The sequence below is a fragment of the Panthera uncia genome (assembly GCF_023721935.1).
Source record: "Panthera uncia isolate 11264 chromosome C1 unlocalized genomic scaffold, Puncia_PCG_1.0 HiC_scaffold_3, whole genome shotgun sequence".
NCBI lineage: Eukaryota > Metazoa > Chordata > Mammalia > Carnivora > Felidae > Panthera > Panthera uncia.
Window position 1 is genome coordinate 12642364 of NW_026057584.1, and position 17949 is coordinate 12660312.

Here is a 17949-nt window from a genome sequence, read left to right on the forward strand (position 1 = left end):
GGTTGGGTCTTAAGTTTGGTTTCACAGGAACCTGCAAAGACTTCTCCCCATGTTTCTCCCTCACCAAAGGTTCTTAATGAAGCTTTGGTGTGTGAAATGGGCAACTAAGGATTTCATATTAATTGTGGAAGTCTTGTCTTCACAGAGGCACCAAATTCCCATCTGGTCAGGATGGGTTCTTCATAGACAACTTAAGGCATGATGCCCAGGGAGCTTTAAGAAATACTGTAATTAACATCCTAGCATAAAACCTATGGGTTTATCTACACTAGCTAGATAAGTCTGTGAAGGTTCGAGAAGAACTGATTATGTCATGGAGGTGAGTATATGTAGGAAAAGTAATTTTAGAGTTGAATTCATATAGAATAACATTTCCTGGTGTCACAGGTTAAGGAAAGTACTTTTCCATCCATTAAAGTAAATCTTAACATGTCATTATGTATGCGATGGTCACAGTCATGCTTTGACCTATGCTAATAATCATATCCATTTCTTTGTGTGTCATGTAAAAGACTATTTTATTTACAAAACAGCACAGCGTTTGTTTTATTGCTGAAGCTTTAGCCGATTTGTCCAAATAACAAACTTTTGACATCTTTGAGACTCTTAAGAAATTTCATACAAACTTATATCATTGTTTCCTGGTGTTTAACTTCATATAAAAGCAGTTCAGCCTTCTTAAGAATGGTAAAATTTTAATATCTAAAAGAAGAAGGATGGGCCCTTCTGGACATGGGTCCAATACCTTGGTGGTGGTCCAAAATATGAAAACATACCGAAAGCATGTCAATTTCACCATGTATATAAATTTGGGGAGTGGTGATGATCTACATTTTGAGTCTGTTGCAGGCAGTGCCATTAAAAGTAGCCATTTTGTCAAGCAATCTAACTTCTTAATACCAGAAATTGTGGTGCTGACAAACAGAAGCCTGGTGAACGTGTCTTACAAAGAAAACTGTCGTATTAGATATCCAACATATTCTTCGAAACGTTGTCAAGCTGGGGTCTTTCCACAGACACAAACGCTTTACTCTCTGTGTTTTGTTCTCATAGCTAGCTGCTTCCTTCTCAACCAAAAAAATCTCAAGTTACCTGAAACTTAGTTCCTATCTCTGTTTCTCTGTGCTTTCCACACGGGCAAATGTTATTTTCAACTACCCATACTATGACCATAATGTCAGCCATGCCCGGGTAGAAGCCTTGCTGCCTCAGGCTGTTGGAAGACTCTTTAAACAAAACAGATGAATTGAATGGTAAGTCACGGGAAAAAATGTGCCTTACAGCTATAGAATGGTCTTTGAGTTGGTAAGACAGGAGATGTCACTAACCACTACTGAATTTATGTTTTGTAGCTTAAGGGAGTAGCAGTTGGAAAATAATGGAAACTTAAAAAGTGGGCATGAGGCCAGTTACCAGAATTCAGTAAGTAGCTTCTACATGAAGCCGTATGCAGTTCGTAGCTTATACATAGCTCACACAACATAACACATCCTCTTCTGTGTTAATATTTATTTATTCATCCTTTCAGCAAATATTTACTGAATATCTGCTGTGTGTCAGGCACCATTCAAAGTGCTGAGGATACAAAAATGAATATACTCAGCAAAGTTCCGCTTCTCAAGGAGCATACCTTCTGGTGAATTCAGGCACACAGTAGGTGGGTAAGTGAATAAATAACCAGATATTTGTAGTCTGTGACAAGTGCCATGACAAAAATAATAGGGTTATTCTAAGAGTTAGCAACATGAGAGGTGTTAGAGAATGCTTCTCTTAAAAGGTGGCATTTTGTGGTAAGACTTGAACGCCAAGAAGGTGCCAGCCAGATAAAGATCCAAGAGAAAAGCTTTCTGGAAGAGCCAGCAACAAATGCAAAGAGAAGAGGCAAGCAAATCTTTACCACATTTCACAAAGAAGAGTTAGGGCAGGGGGGCTGGGATGTGGTGAGCAGGGGGGAGGGGGTGGGAGATGAGGTAGGCTGTATGCTGTCCGGCCTGGCCTTGCAGGGTGTAGTCAGGGGTTCGGATATTATTCTAGGTGCAGTGGAAAGCCTTTGATGATTTGTAAGCTGAGGGTAGGGAAGCCGAGTGCCAAGACTGGGCTGAGATTTCAAAAATATTGCCCTGGCTTTTGTGTAGAGAGTGACTTAGGAGGGGAGAAATAACTGGAAGCAGGGAGAAGAGAAGGGTTCAGGAATACTAGCAGCAAAGATATAGAGACACAGACATTTGGCAAGGTGTTCTGACTTGCTGAAGCATGGCTTTGGAGGGAGAGGAAGAAAGGACCTCATATGTCCTCCTCCTTGGCTCATCCTGGGCAGTAACATTCACTGCAGAGAAGAACGTGTTTGCTCAGTGATCAGAGAAAAGTTTAAAAGCCATCTGCGCATAGCAAAGCCCAAATCCCAGAGACAACCTGAAATGCGGTACTTTAAAACACTCTCTCTACACCTAAGTCCTTATTTAGTGATGTTTTGATTTCTTATTCAGGGAGAAGGAAAAAGAATGCTCTGAAGGGGGGGGGGGAAAGCCCAAAGAATGTGTTGAGGTAGCAGTAGGTTCCAAGTTGTTTAAATAAAGCAACACATACACTATGCTTGTGTTAGTTTCCCAGAGCCACCATAATAAATTACCACGAACTTGGTGGCTTAAAACAACAGAAATGTATGCTCTCACACTTCTGGAGGCCAGAAGTCTGGAATCCCCGTGATTCCCTTAGAACTCGTTTGCAGAACAGATCCTGCTTTTATACTTTGGCTGTGCTCCAGGGAGAGCATAATGGGAAGATCACCTCCTTGATCTTACAGAAAACGTCTAAGCATCTCTCTCCTCACTCATGGGGAATTGTGTCTCCAAATAAACCCATGGGACAACCCAGTTGCAAAAAGAGTGCCTCTTGGATCTTAATGTGAAATATATCTAGCCTTCTTCTTGGAAGAAGGTAGGTAGGGGCCATGGTGGGAGAAAGAACAGAATTCCCTGAAATGGGCAGTGCTCTGTCAGCTTGGCTAAAATGAAGTACCTCGTTTTCCATCAAACTGTACTTTCGGTGTTGCTTTGGACATATTTTGTAGAGGTGATTAAACTCCATAATCAGCTAACTTACGAGAAGAAAATTCTCATAAATAATCTTCGTGGGCCTGAGTCAAGCAGTTAAAAGCACTTGAGAGTCGAGCTGAGGTGTCCCCGAAGAGGAAGAACATTCTGCCTGTGGACAGGGGCTTCTGCTCATGCCTGTGAGTTCCAGACCACTCTTCCTGACCACCTGCCCTACAGACTTCTGACTTTCTAGCCACCCCTACGCCCCCATGGCGTAACTGGGTACGCCATGCCTCGCAATAAATCTCCTACTGTGTGTAAAACCTACTGGCTCTGTTTCTCTGATTCAACCCTGATTTGTACCTTACCTATCTGGAATTCACAGCACAATCCAAAAATTTAAACTGGCTTTTGAGGATATTAAGCTTCCACTGGCATTACTCAGAATCAGTCTGGATTCTCCTTCTCCCCCAGTCTGTGCCTCTAGCAGAAAAAGTCGTATTTTTTTTTTCCATTCTTCAGTGTGTTCTTTGATTCTGGAAGCAGTAATGGTCTCCATCCATCCAGACCCAGGCATCCACTGCACAGCTGCTGTCTATTTACCCCATACTCTGGTGAACACTGCTATTAGGCACCCTGGCCCAGTTCTGAACCATTTTGAAGGCTCTATCCGTGCCAAACAGGAACTGAGGGCTTGCTGAACACCGAGGCCTCTTTCTATCAGCCATGCTGCCCTGCCAAGTTTACTTTGATACAGCAATGCCCCAAATATGTGTGGAGAGCCACTCTCAAGATAATTTCCCCTGAGACCCCAAACCATAGGAAGAAGAAAAACCCTACAGGCCCTGCAATCCCTCCATCCCTACATCTCCACCCGTCCCCAACTTGTCTGGATTTTTCTAAAGCCACTACCTTCTTTGCATCTGGCCTTAATAAGCACCTAAGATGTAAGGATGGGGGGTGGCGGGTAGAACCTCCTGCTTCTTTCATCGTTTCCCTTTTTCCTGCCAATCCCCAAGGACTGGAAAGAATGGGCTCCCCCCTGTCGCTCTTCCTGTCTGGAACTCCTTTAAGTAAGGTCTCTGGTCTAGTTAGTTAAGTTCGATATCATCTCTCATCCAAACTGGCCTGGGAGCCTATTTTCCTACCAAGAGTCTTACCCACCCTCTCAGACTCTCGAGTGATAATCCACAAGGGTCACTCTGGGAAGCAGAAGGATCTAGGTGTTCAGTAATTTAACAGGAGAATTAAAAATGCATCCATGTAGTATTAGAACATTATCCCCATTGCTTCCTGAGGTCCACATAGATTTTGACGTATGAAATCTTCCACTGTCAATGTATTAGCCCTCCATCCAAGTAGAGGAAAGGTTAGCCTCCCCAGCAGCCACATCAGAACATGAGCCCCCCACACAAGCAGTGATATTTAAGGGAATAAAGATTAGGAAAATCTTCAGAGATAACCTATTTTTTCATGTGACAAGGAAGCGATAAATAGTTTCACATTTACTCTTTTGATGTAGTCTTCAAATAAAGTTGTACACAGAGCCCGAGATGTGCAGGAATTAGATTGAGAGATGTCCATCATTGCCATGATCAAATACTCTTAAGTGTTGCACACTGTAAGTTGATATATTTTTTTTAATAATCCTGAGATTTATCTTTGTGGCTGAACCCACACATTGAATTATACATGATAAGAGTGTTGAAGTGTGTTTTAGGCATACTACAATTTTGCAACTCTTTTGTCACATTTATGAATATACTTAGAACCTCGAAACCTGCAAGTGGCTCAAGCTTTCCTGGAACTCAGAGAGGCTCTATTATCAGGAACCTTCAGACTATAAAGACGAATCAGTGGCTTTGTCCTGAAATCCAGACCTTTTATCCTTGACTTAGTACAATGTTTTAGACTCTAAATCATCAGGACTATGGCTGTAGAGTTATCTCTCTATTCTAAAAGGTGGTAGGCACATATCAGGTTAGTATATATATATATATATATATACACACACACACACACACACACACACACACAAACAACCCACTTGCATGATTGTTAAAAAAGAAAAAACCTTAAAGAGTTCTACTGAGATAAAATACTTATACCATAAAATTTAATCATTTTAAGGGTTCAGTGTTTCTTGGTATATTTACAGAGTTGCATGGCGATTACTACAATTTTATTCTAGAATGTTTCCATCACTCTAAAAAGAAATGTTTATAATCACTATTGGTTCCCACCTCAACTCAAAGCAAGCACTAATCCAGTTTCTGTGTCTGTACATTTGCCGATTTGGGACATTTCATATAAAGGGAAATATATATATATATTTATTTAATATATATTATATTTATTAAATATATATTATATTATATCTATATTATTTATAATATATTATATTATGTATAATATATTATATTGTATTTAATTATGTATTATATACAATATATTATATATAATTATATCATTATATATATAATATATTATATTATATAATTATATCATTATATATATAATATATTATATTTAATATATACATATAGTAAAATATTAGGTTCATTTCCTCCATACAGGATTTGCCTGAAACAACACTGAACAGTGCATTTTAAATAATAAAAAAGAGGCACTTTTTTTCTAGTTATGCAAATGTGATTTGAAAATCAGAAGAACATTAAGTTTATATTTTTTAACTTTATTTATTTGTTTTGAGGGGTGGGGATAGGGGGAGAGATTCCCCAGCAGGTTCCACACTGTCAGCACAGAGTCCTACGTGGAGCTCAAACCCACAAACCACGAGATCATGACTTGAGCCAAAATCAAGAGTCAGATGCTTCACCAACTGAGCCACCGAGGCTCCACAGGATAGCATTCAGTTTAAAAGAAACTGCATTAGGTACCCCTAGGTGGCCTTAAATTCATTTTCTATCCTAAGTTCCTGCTTGATTCTGAAGAATCTAAAAAGTCTTACGAGGTGCACGGGTGAACATCTGACTCTTGATTTCAGTTCAGGTCATGATCCCAGGGTCATGGGATCAATCCCTACATTGGGCTCCATGCTGAGCACAGAGCCTGCTTAAGATGCTCTCTCTTTCCCTCTGTCCCTCCCCTGATTGCCCAAGCATTCTGTCTCTCTCTAAAATTAAAAAAAAGAAAAGAAAATAAAAAAAATGTTCTAGATGTCAGATCTTTCTTTCCTGAAAAAGAAATAATAAGATAGTTTAAAACTCTAAAGACAGATATGACAACAAGAGCATAAATGATAAAAGAAAAACAATTGATGAATTGAATTTAATAAAAATTAATAAAATATTTGTACTTCCAAAGACACTATCAAGACAAAACAAGACGACCTGCAGGTTGGAAGAAATGTTCTCAAATCATATTTCCAATAAGGGACTTGTATCAACAACACAAAAAGAACTTTTGTAAGTCAATAATAAAAAGTATCTAACCCAAGTGAAAAACAGGCAAAGGATTTGAATGGATATTTTTTCCTAAAAAGATACACAAATGGCCAATAAGCACACCTAAAGATGCACATCATCATTGATCATCAGAAATCCCAAATCAAGACTATGCTGAGATACCCACCAGAATGGCTACGATGAAAAAGACAAACAGTAACAAGTGTTGGTGAGGATTTGAAGCAACTGAAACCTTCATACATTGTTGGTAGGAATATAAAATGGCACAGCTACTTTGGAAAACATTTGGGAAATTTCTTAAAAATATAAACATGGACTTAACAATATGATTCCACAATCCCACTCATAGGCATCTACCAAAAAGAGAAGAAAGCATATGTCCACATAGAAACTTGTACTTGACTGCTCATAATAGCATTATTCACAGTAGCCCAGACAGGGAAACAGCCCAACTGTTCATCACCTGATGAATGGGGAAACAAAGTATGATATATCCATATAATGCAATACTATTTGGCATTAAATAGGTACAGTACTGATGGACCTCAAAAACATGCACCGTGAAAGCAGCCAAACACACACACACACACACACACACACAGGCACAGGCACACACACACACACACACACACACACACACACACACACACTGTATGATTCCATTTATATGAAATGTCCCAAACCAGCAAATGTACAGACACAGAAACTGTATTAGTGTTTGCTTTGAGTTGAGGTGGGAACCGATAGTGATTATAAACATTTCTTTTTAGAGTGATGGAAACATTCTAGAATAAAATTGTAGTAATCACCGTGCAACTCTGTAAATATACTAAGAACCACTGAACCCTTAAAATGATTAAATTTTATGGTATAAATATTTTATCTCAGTAGAACTCTTTATAAAGTTTTTTTTAACAATCATGCAAGTGGGTTGTTTGTAAGAACAAACAAGAACGTTCATGTTTTAAGTATGTAACAACTAACTCACAATATATCATTTCCTTAAACAACAATCTTTCTTATTTTGGCAATCAGGCGGAGCTTAATAATTGTCTTGAACTAAATATTGCATGCTATGCAAAAGTTTGAAGGCTCAAAATCCACCATAGCACTGAATTTAGGTACCCAAGTAAACTTGAAATGCAAAAATGATACTTGAATGATGCAAGACATGTTGATTAATGCTTCAGGTTTGTCAGTAGGTGTGACTTTGACCACACAAATTCAGCCATCTGTAATTAAAAAAAAAATTTAATGTTTTATTTATTTTAGAGAGAGAGAGAGAGAGAGAGAGAGAGAGAGAACAAGTGGGGGAGGGGCAGAGAGAGAGAGAATGTGAAGCAAGTTCCAGGCTCTGAGCTATCAGAACAGAGCCTGATGCGGGGCTCAAACTTGTGAACCGCAGAGGACATTACCTGAGCCGAAGTTGGAGGCTTAGCTGACTGAGCCACCCAGGTGCCCCAGCCATCTGTAATTTTTAACCAAAATAACTTAAAAATGACAACTATTTCTCATAAGGAGTTTTCAATAGAATTCAGCAAGAACTCACTTGCTTCTCAGACTATTTATTATGGACAGGAGTTATATAGAAAAGTGCTGCCCAAAGCGTATGTGCGTGAGTGTGTGCGTACACACACACACACACACACACACACACACACACACATCCCACGGCCATAGAAGCCAAACAAGTTTTCTCCAACTTGTCAGGATGCTGTAGGTAGGTCTGGTAGAGAAAAGAACAGCCTAGCAAACGAAGATCAGGGGAGATGCATCGTGCAGTGTAAAGCTTTCAATGCCTGGCGTATTTCCCCCCTTTCTTTCGGACAGAAGCTTTGCAGAACAACAAAAAGCATGGCTTCTGACGAGTCTCCTTTTCTCTCCGCCGGGGATGCGTTTAGATGACAAGAAATGGTAATTCTAGTTGCGGCTATAGGATGCCTTCCCGCTGCCTGGGGGGAAAAAAAATGTGTCCAGCACCTTTAACTAGTTCCTCTTGATACAATCCCCACTAACCTTTGAAGACTTCCCCTACTAACCTTTTCCAGAGACCCCCCCCCCCACCCTGGCTAGTCATAGCTGGTGGCCTCCCCTCTTCGGGGCTGAGGTTCCCGACAGAAACGTGCAGCCTAAACTGAGATCCTCTGCTCTGTGATAAACAAAGGTGCCACCTGCTTTTAGTATTCAGGCTGCGAACTCCAGACGTCCCTAAGCTCACAAGTCTCCTGGCGGAGTCCACATGTCCTCATCACATACAGGCGTCTGCAGTCATGCTCCCCTGCCCTGCTAGTGCCTAAAATACCACTTCTTTCCTCTCCGGGGACCAGGGGAGCCGGGCGGGGAGAGCTGGGCTCCTGCCTCTGCACCCAACACGCGGCTCAGCTTGGCTCCCCAGGCACAGACACTGTAACAATGTGCTGTGTTGGCTCCAACGACTTGTTTGCTTAATTCCTCAGAGTTCAGTGAGGTCATTTTGTCATCTTCCTTGTGTTTTCTGGATTTTCCAAAGAATCGCCAGCTTCCAACAACACCCTCTTTCTCCCCATTGGAAATGGAAACACGTCCCCGGCAGGAATTTTCCACTGAGCGGATCCAGCTTCCCTGGCTGGGGCCTCCGCGCAGCCTGTGTGCTGTATTTCTTTCCACAGCAGTTTGACGTTTGTGAGTCGGCACACTGAGTCGTATTCAGTCACCCTAAGTCTCCCCCTTGCTACATTTTTTTTTTTAAATAATGCATACTTCCAAGCAATTTCAGGAAGGGAGCAAAGGCTTTCAAGCAACATTATGTTTAATTAGTTCTGTCACTGTCACAGAATCGGAGTCCCTCGGAGTCGCCCTCCCCCCTCCATAACCTCCCCCATTTCCTAGTCCCCTTCCCTCTCCCGGGAAACACCTTGAGGACAAACCTCACGGTCCATATACTCCGCCTGTGATTGCTTGCCTTTGCAAATTATTCCCTTTGAATAATATTTACAAACTCAACGTCACCGCCTGACACGATGATAAGAGGGGACACAGATTGCTTATCATCTCAGCTGTAAACAAGAAAGGGGGACACGCGCCGGGAAACGTGTTCACCGCCGGCGCTGGGTCGCACTCCCCGCCGCCCCGACACTGCGGCGGGCGGCGGGAGACCCCGCGCGCTCCCGGGGCGCCCGCGGGGCGATCCCAAGTCCCAGGCGGGGGGAGGGAGAAGGAGGAATTGGGGGGCGGGTCACAGAAAGGCTGCAGTCAGAGGAAAACAATGCGTGCCTTCCAGATAGCAAAGGCAGCACACGCAAACTCAGATGCCTGCAGAATCCGGCTCCCGGCGGGCGAGGCAGAGGGAGTGTGGGCTTGCAGGGGCGGGAGGGGCGGGCGGGGCCTCCCCCGTCTGGCCGGGTGGTAGCGTCGCAGACTGCGGGGGCCCAGGGGGTCACTCCTGCCCAGTGGAGGGGGCTCCAAAGGAACCGCGACTCTGCAGAGGGGGAGGGAGGGAGGAAGAGGGGGATTTGTTCAAGCTGGGGGGGGGGGGGGCCTCTAGGGGGAACAGAAAGAGAAGAAAAAGAAGAAATAGATTGATGCTTCGCAGGACACCTAGGGTATTTCTTTCAGGGGGTATTACTTCCACTTTTAGGCAGGAACAAGAGCTGGGAGGAAGACAGCAGCACGGGCTGACAGCTCGGAGGTGATCAAAGGGGAGATCCTGAATGGTCTGCTCTGCCAGCCATTTATTAGAAAGAGGGGTGCTCCCAGGCCACTGGAGGCGGGAGAGAGGAGATTAGCATCAAATAAAAAGAGATCGGCCTCACTCCCTTTATTCAGGGTATATACGCACTATGTATGCAACATGCAATATATATACTTATACATATGTACAACATCTACAATAGAAATGCTACTTACTGCAAGACCCAGTCCTTCCCATAGAGAAAATAGCCAGCCCCCCCCCCTTGCATGTAAAGAAAGGAAATTCCACCCTCCATTTCCAAATCTTGCAACCTCTGCTTTCTCCGCGCTGTAGTATCACACGGTGGATGGTCCACTGGAGGACGTTTTTGTTTTTTGTTTTGTTGGCTTGTTTGTTCGTTGTTTTTGTTTTTGCTTTGCAGAGACCTCCCCCTTGGCGGGGAACATAGCGCGAAGAACTTTGCGGGAGGCTAATTAACCTAGGAAGTACAGTTTAAAGCACTCCTGGGATTTGAGTAGAACTTCCCTTTCCAGGGATAATAGTATGACGTGTTAAAATGCAGTGCAGCGGCGCAAGCGGATCTTGTGACGTCAAAATGATGACCCGGAGCAGGTTAGGGACTAAAAGTGGGAAGGACCACAAGTGCTTGATTAGCATTAACACGACTATGGGTCTCACAACAAACACAGGAGAATGGTAGGCGTCTGCCCAGTGTATAAAGTGCACTCTTTTCAGTTAGGGAAATATGATCTTTATACCTAGAGGTGCACTTGAAGCTATTTAAGGGGCCTGAATGGAATGGGAAATACCTTCGCACGTAATAAGGATTTTATTTTGCCTGAGAATTAGACACACACACACACACACACACACACACACACACCAAACTATCAACTTTTATCACCTAAAGCTTTACAGGGAAAACAAAGAAGCAAACTGATTTGTACCCAAATTCACATTTTGAAATATGCAATGCTAAATCCTTTACTTAATCACAAAGTGGTTACCTTTTAATGCATTCTTTTACCATCGTACTGGAATTCAATCAGAAATAAGCATAGCAGAGCAGTTCACGTTTGTTCTTTCCCTCTTTTAGTACAGTAATAATCAAGGTGTGTTTTTTTTTTCCTTTAAGCGTTCGTGAACTTTATAGTTTTTCTCCAATATTAGGAAAAATTTAATCTGTGTTGTTTATTCTTTCAGTTATACAAGCATATGTTTTTGTTGCAAAAAGTTTACATAATACAGTGCTATACAGATTCAACAATGAAAATTTCCCACGAACACCCCCTTCTGCAAATTATTTCCTTCTCCAGAAGTAGTTGCTGTTTCCATCCAGACCTTGTCAAATATTTTTTTTAATTTTTTTTACGTTTATTTATTTTTGAGAGAGAGACAGAGCATGAACGGGAGAGGGTCAGAGAGAGAGGGAGACACAGAATCTGAAACAGGCTCCAGGCTCTGAGCTGTCAGCACAGAGCCCGATGCGGGGCTCGAACTCACGGACTGCGAGATCATGACCTGAGCCGAAGTCATGATCTCAGTCACTGTCTCAATCATTGCTTATTATCATTAAAAAAGCAGTCTCAATCACTGCTTATTATCATTAAAAAACAACAAAAAAAGCAAGTTTTGTCAAGATCTTAAACAAATATAATGTCACATGGATTCCTCACTGGCCTTTCTCTATTACTGCTGAGGTAGAATGACTCTTAAATTTATCGGCCACTGGTAGTGTTTCCTGGGACTTGTCTGTTCAGACCCCTTGCCCCATTCCTCTGTGGATCTTTTTCTTTTTTATTTCTAAAAATTCTTTATGAAGAGAGCCTTTGCTTCTTTTATGCAGTGTAAACATTTCTCCAAGATTGTTGTTTATCTTTTAACTTTGCTAATAGAGACATCATCGCAGAAACATGAAGTTCTATGTACCAAATCTGTCAGCAATTTCTTTTATGGACTACAGGTTGTGTCCTGATTAAAACAGAATAAAGAACATATACCTATATTTTGTATTCCAGATGGCAGATTAACTCTCTAAAATCGCTTCTGTTTCTTCAGGACATTAAATTAAGTGTATACCGTATCAACGAATCAATAGGGTTCTGCATTCACTTGTTCCCTATACCAAAGCACGGGGTACATCTTTCAGTGTGCTTAAACTAAGATCTTGCCTGTGGATGCACTCAAAAAGGTCTGTGGGTTGAATGCAGGGAAAGAAAAAGTATCAAGAATTCTTAACTAAATAAAAGTTGTCGGAGCCTCCTTGAGCTTTTGGGAAAGTTCTTGTCAGCTTTACTACTGTCTGCAGTCCGACGTCAGAATATCACATTCTTTGTCATGAATCATGTGATCATGACTTGACTTAAACCTACTTTTTTTTAGGTTTATTTATTTATTTTGAGAGAGAGGGAGCACGCGCATGAGCAGGGAAAGGGCAGAGAGAGAGGGAGAGAGAGAGAATCCCAAGCAGGCTCCACACTGTCAACACAGAGCCCTACACAGGGCTTGAACTCACAAACCACAAGATCATGACCTGAACCAAAAGAGTGGGATGCTTAACCAACTGAGCCACCCAGGCACCCCTCAACCTACCTTTTCTGAGTCATTCCCCTCTGATATGGCTTCCTACTCTAACTGGTCCTTTTCTACCTCTAGTTTTTGGCCCAATTTTAATGCTCAAGCCCTACATTCCACTTTTTTTGTGGCGGAGCTGTCATATCCCCCCCTGCCCCCCCCCCACACACACTGACTGGAATGCTGTTCACTGACTAGAATGATGTCATGATGTGGGGTAGGGAATAATACCACGAGGCAGGTGCCACCATCTTTGAAAAATGTGAGAAGGTAGCAAAGACGTTAGTTGGTAGAAACCAGAAAGAGTAGAAGATAAGATATCCAGGTGTCCCGAGTTTCAAAGGAGTGCAGAAGGAAAGATCTGGCAGCGAGAATGGAGGAGAATGTTGGCCAACGTACCAGGTGGGTGGAAAGGAGAATAAGTCGTCACCATTAAGATGGCTGCATCCTCATAATGGGTCAAGTTTCAGTTTCAACGAGAAAGAGGGCAGAGTGTTCTGTGCAGCGTCTTGAGGACGTTGGGAGGTTTGTGGAGGGAAGGGGCAGCTACGGAAGGGGAAGCATACAGTAGAGGGTTTGTAAACATACCGAAGAAGAGAACATGGAGGTTTGCTTTTCCAGAAGTCACCCCTCAAGGCCACTGTAGTGGATTCTGTGGTGTGTTTCCCGGATGTCTTCTTCAACCCTTCAGGATTTAGGCCCTCGTGCCCTCACCTATGGGATTTGGGGAGGCTGACTTCCCTCAGCTGAGTACCCCTTCAGGCATTCTCCCTCAGTGGAGGGATGGTGCCTATGTGTGTGAGGGAGGGTTGCATCACAAGGACCCTACTCCTCCCACAAACCTTGAAACTGGATTTATTCCCTTTACTGAGAGAGATAACCTAATGCTACTAATATCTGAGAAAACTCTGCTCCTCCCATCAGGGAAGTCTGTCTCAGGTGAAGAGGCTCCCTATGTAAGATAAAAGTTAAAAATCTCAAATTACGTGTATACAATAAAAACGATCTCTCTTGGTCCCAAAGATAATACGCTTTTTTTATTTTAAATCTACGTTTCACTGTACGTGCTTAAAAAAATAATTTTAATTTACCTAAACAGCGCTTTGAACAACTGTATCACATTTATGTAATAAATCGTGTTATATGTAACATATATTTTAATGTATATTGCATAGACATAGGTAGTACATATTATGCATATACCTATCTCCTAGGCTGAAGCATATGGAGTGTTCTCATCTGACTGTACATTAGATCTCTCTGCAATTTCACAGTAGCATTTAAAAAAATTTTTTTAATGTTTATTTTTGAGACAGAAAGAGACAGAGCATGAATGGGGGAGGGTCAGAGAGAGGGAGACATAGAATCTGAAGCAGGCTCCAGGCTCCGAGCTGTCAGCACAGAGCCCAACGCGGGACTCCAACTCACAGAGTGGGAGATCATGACCTCAGCCGAAGTCGGAGGCTTAATCGACTGAGCCACCCAGGCGCCCCTGCAATGGCATTTTCTTTTTTTACTAAAGTACAGTTGACACACAATGTTACCTTAGTTTCAAGCGTGCAACATAGTGATTCCACAAGTTTATACATTATGCTCTGCTCAGAAGTGTAGCTATTCTGTCACCATGCAACACTAGCTCAATACCAGGGACTATATTCCCTGTACTGTATCTTGTATCCCTATGACTCCTTCACTCCATTACTGGAAGAATATCATTTTCTCCCTACCTTCAATTTTATGCAACACAAGCATGTTCAGGTAAACTACTTTGAGGGCTGGTTTATGTCACTGTCTCTAAAAGCATTGATTATTTCATCAGTATTAAAAATGCAAATGAAATGGTTTTCCATAGTACTCTTTTATAATATAAAGTTTCTTCCAATAGATGATTTTGTTAAACATCAGTTGTAATGCATTTATCACGAGTAGCCATGTCAGGGCTAAGGTAGATTGCTATCTCTATTCCTAGAGTGAATGTACTCAAGGAGAGAAGTGTTATCTGTCGCTACCCATAAAATGTCATGTTTTCTCCATAGAATTAATAGATGTTGTAAAATGGGATCATCTTTTCTTTGCCCTTTACCCTGTCAAGATGCGATTCTGTATGCACTTGAAAGAGACGTAATAGAATTATTCTTTGGGGAAACAAACTCTGGAGATCGACACATGATGCTTGGAGAACATAAGATGTAGGCAAAGATATGGCAGCTATATTTCTTTCAGAGGCCTCGTGATAAGATCTTGACCGTGTTCTATATAGATGATGCTGATGTTCTGGTAGCTCTTAACTCTACCTTTGCTAAAATTCCAGGTTTTGTCCATGGTTGTTGATCATCTGAAGTCTACCTGTGTGGGGGCTCCTGGATGGCTCAGTCAGTTAAGCGTCCGACTTCAGCTCTGGTCATGATCTCACAGTTTGTGAGTTCGAGCCCCATGTCAGGCTGTGTACTGACAGCTCAGAGCCTGGAGCCTGCTTCAGATTCTGTGTCTCCCTCTCTCTCTGCTCCTTCCCCTGCTCATGCTCTGTCTCTCTCTGCCTCTTAAAAATAAATACATGTTAAAGATTTTTTTTTTTTAAAGCCTACCCGTGTGGATAAATGATGACAGGTGATATGGGTCAGAGAAGTATAATGAACTACCTCATCACTTCCTGGTTATTGATTTTAAAAATGGCAAAGAGTCCAAAGCACTTAAGGCCATCACCTTTTCCAATGACCGCTCCCATCTCATGTTGGTCTCGTGTCCCTCGGGAAGCTTGGTAAGCAGTTTTGGCAGACTGGGAAGTCTACAGTAGGCACCCCGGAGGCTACCAGAGGATAAAATATACTCCCTGTCCTCAAAAGACTTATAATCTATTGGGGAAATGAAGTAAAGCATGATCAGTAAGGGCCTACACAATGGTCTAGAGCTTCTTAAAAAAAACGTTGCCCAAGGAGTAGAGAATACAAGAGACGGGGCATAAAGGAGGAGTAGCTTTGGCCGGGCAGAAGAACGAAGAGAGAAGATCAGATATGCTCTCCATCAGGGGTTTACTGGATGCTGACTATGGGACAGACCCCATGCTTTATCTTATTTGGTCCCAACAAAACATATTTTTACTATCAATATCTTCATTTTGTACAGGAGGAAACAAGTTTAGCAAGATTGAGTAGCCTGCCTGTTGCAGATACTGGGGAAGCCAAGATTTGAACTCAATGTCCTTGATTTCAGAGACAGCATGCTTAACTATGACAGCATGCTGCCACAGTGACTTGAGGGGACAGGGATAGGGACGGAGCTGGCAAGGAGCACTTGAATGCTCTAAAACATGAAGTGATTAGTTCTGAGTATGGGCAGTTTGAAAGACTGAGGCGTCTAGTCTAACTGTGGTGATAACAGAGGGTGCCATTGAAAGAGCAGAGGACTAGCATGTTGGAGGCAGCATCTAGAGCATGTTGGTTGTGCAAGAATGTAGGAGATGAGCAGTCCTGATACCAGCCAGTACCCTACTGCAGGGAGAGGGTGAGGCCCCCATTACAGTGATGATGGTAAGCATAAAGAGATTTCAGGCCACATATAACTCATCTTGGCAAGAGAAACAAAAGGGAAAGCTGTGCATTTTTTAAAGATTCAACACAGGGGCGTCTGGATGGTTCAGTCATCTCAACATCTACTTCGGCTCAGGTCATGATCTCACAGATCATGGGTTCGAGCCCTGGGTGGCCCTCTGGGCTGACAGCTCCGAGCCTGGAGCCCGCTTCCGATTCTGTGTCGCCTCCTCTCTCTGCCCCTCCCCTGCTCACACTCTGTCTCTCTCTGTCTCTCAATAATAAATACATGTTAAATTAAAAAAAAAAAAGAAAAGAAAAGAAAGATTCAATACATAAGGCAAAACAGTGACATAGAATGAGGACTAATAACAATACCTAATATTTATTGAGCATGAATTAAGTGCCAGGTACCAGAGCAAGCACTTTACATTCATCACTCTTTGTGATAACCCTGTGCAGTAGGTTATGAGGCTACATAGTTTAAAGAGATAAAGTAAATTAATAGCTAGTGGATAAAATAGCTGAGATTAAATGCAGATTAGCTGGTTTCCTGAATTTGCATGCTTGACCTGGAGGGTACAGCCTCTGAAAGCCTTTGCCTGATGTCAACGTCAGAGAGAGAATCTTGGCTTCAGTTTTGCCCCGTGCAAAATCCTTGTGGTATTGGCCAAACTCTTTATGTCTCCCAGCTCCACTTTTCTCCTTTGGGACAGAGGATGAAGCTTGTGTGCTTGTTTGTGTGTTTGTTTTGTTTCCGGATGAGCGAGTCCAGAATTATGTGACTGTTGCTGGGAAAGCAAGAGTCTGGAGAAAACGGGGAGAAGACAGAACGTTTAATCGGTGTAGTTTTACATCCCTTGTAATTTTTTAAAGTGTTGACTCATTTATTGAGAGAGGGATGGGGATTAATGGGGAGGGACAGTGGGAGAGGAAGAGACAGAGGGAGAGAGAATCCCAAGAAGGTTCCATGCTGTCTGTCAGCACAGAGCCCAACACGGGGCTTGATCTCACCAACTGCGAGATCATGACCTGAGCTTAAATCAGGAGTCAGATGCTTACACGACTGAGCCTCCCAGGCACCCGCATCCCTTGTAAGTTTTAATCTAGCCTGTTGGTTTTCATTTATAGTTAAATATTATTAGCTAAATTAGAGAAGTGGGCTTGGTAGTATTTATTTTTAAGCATAATTTACAGTGGTTGAAATGAACTTCACTGTGTTTTTGTTAAGTAAAAAAACCACATTTTGTGAATGTAAAAATGGTAACAAGTCAAATAGTGATGTAACTGATTCAGAAGAAAGAAACACCAACAGAATTTGTACTGGTTTTACTTTACCTGGGGGTGCATATCTGAAAGGCAGAGTGAACATACAGACAGGATGAAAGTTTGCTGTTACTAATCCTATAGTCCTGAAGCTGAAAAATCTGATGGAAACTATGAAATAGTATTCATTTACTTATATTACATTTGATAAAGTTAGAGGAATTCTGTATTTCTTCTTCCTTCAAAAGTAAAGCATTTTCATTCCTTACTCCATATAGTTTTATCTACATAAGCACTTCTTAATATGGGGTATATATTATATCTGAGTTTATTTCAAAAAATGAGAAAATAAAAAGATCCATGGCCAGCCCTAAATAGTTTTTCTTAATAATTTTAATGTGAATGACTAAAATTAATATCTTAGGAGTCATTAGAAAGGACTTTCAAAA

General features: G+C 41.9%; 1 long non-coding RNA gene across 2 annotated transcripts; it reads left to right on the forward strand.

Moving 5' to 3' along the window:
• The first annotated feature begins 351 nt into the window (after positions 1 to 351).
• LOC125910872 (uncharacterized) lies at positions 352 to 3346 on the forward strand. 2 transcript variants are annotated; one of them, XR_007454201.1, is made up of 4 exons: positions 352 to 1253; positions 1353 to 1422; positions 1529 to 1661; positions 3071 to 3346. It is a non-coding gene; the product is annotated as an uncharacterized LOC125910872 (long non-coding RNA). The 2 variants fall into 2 exon arrangements; XR_007454202.1 differs by having other exon boundaries at positions 355 to 1253; positions 1529 to 1657.
• The last annotated feature ends 14603 nt before the right edge of the window (positions 3347 to 17949 follow it).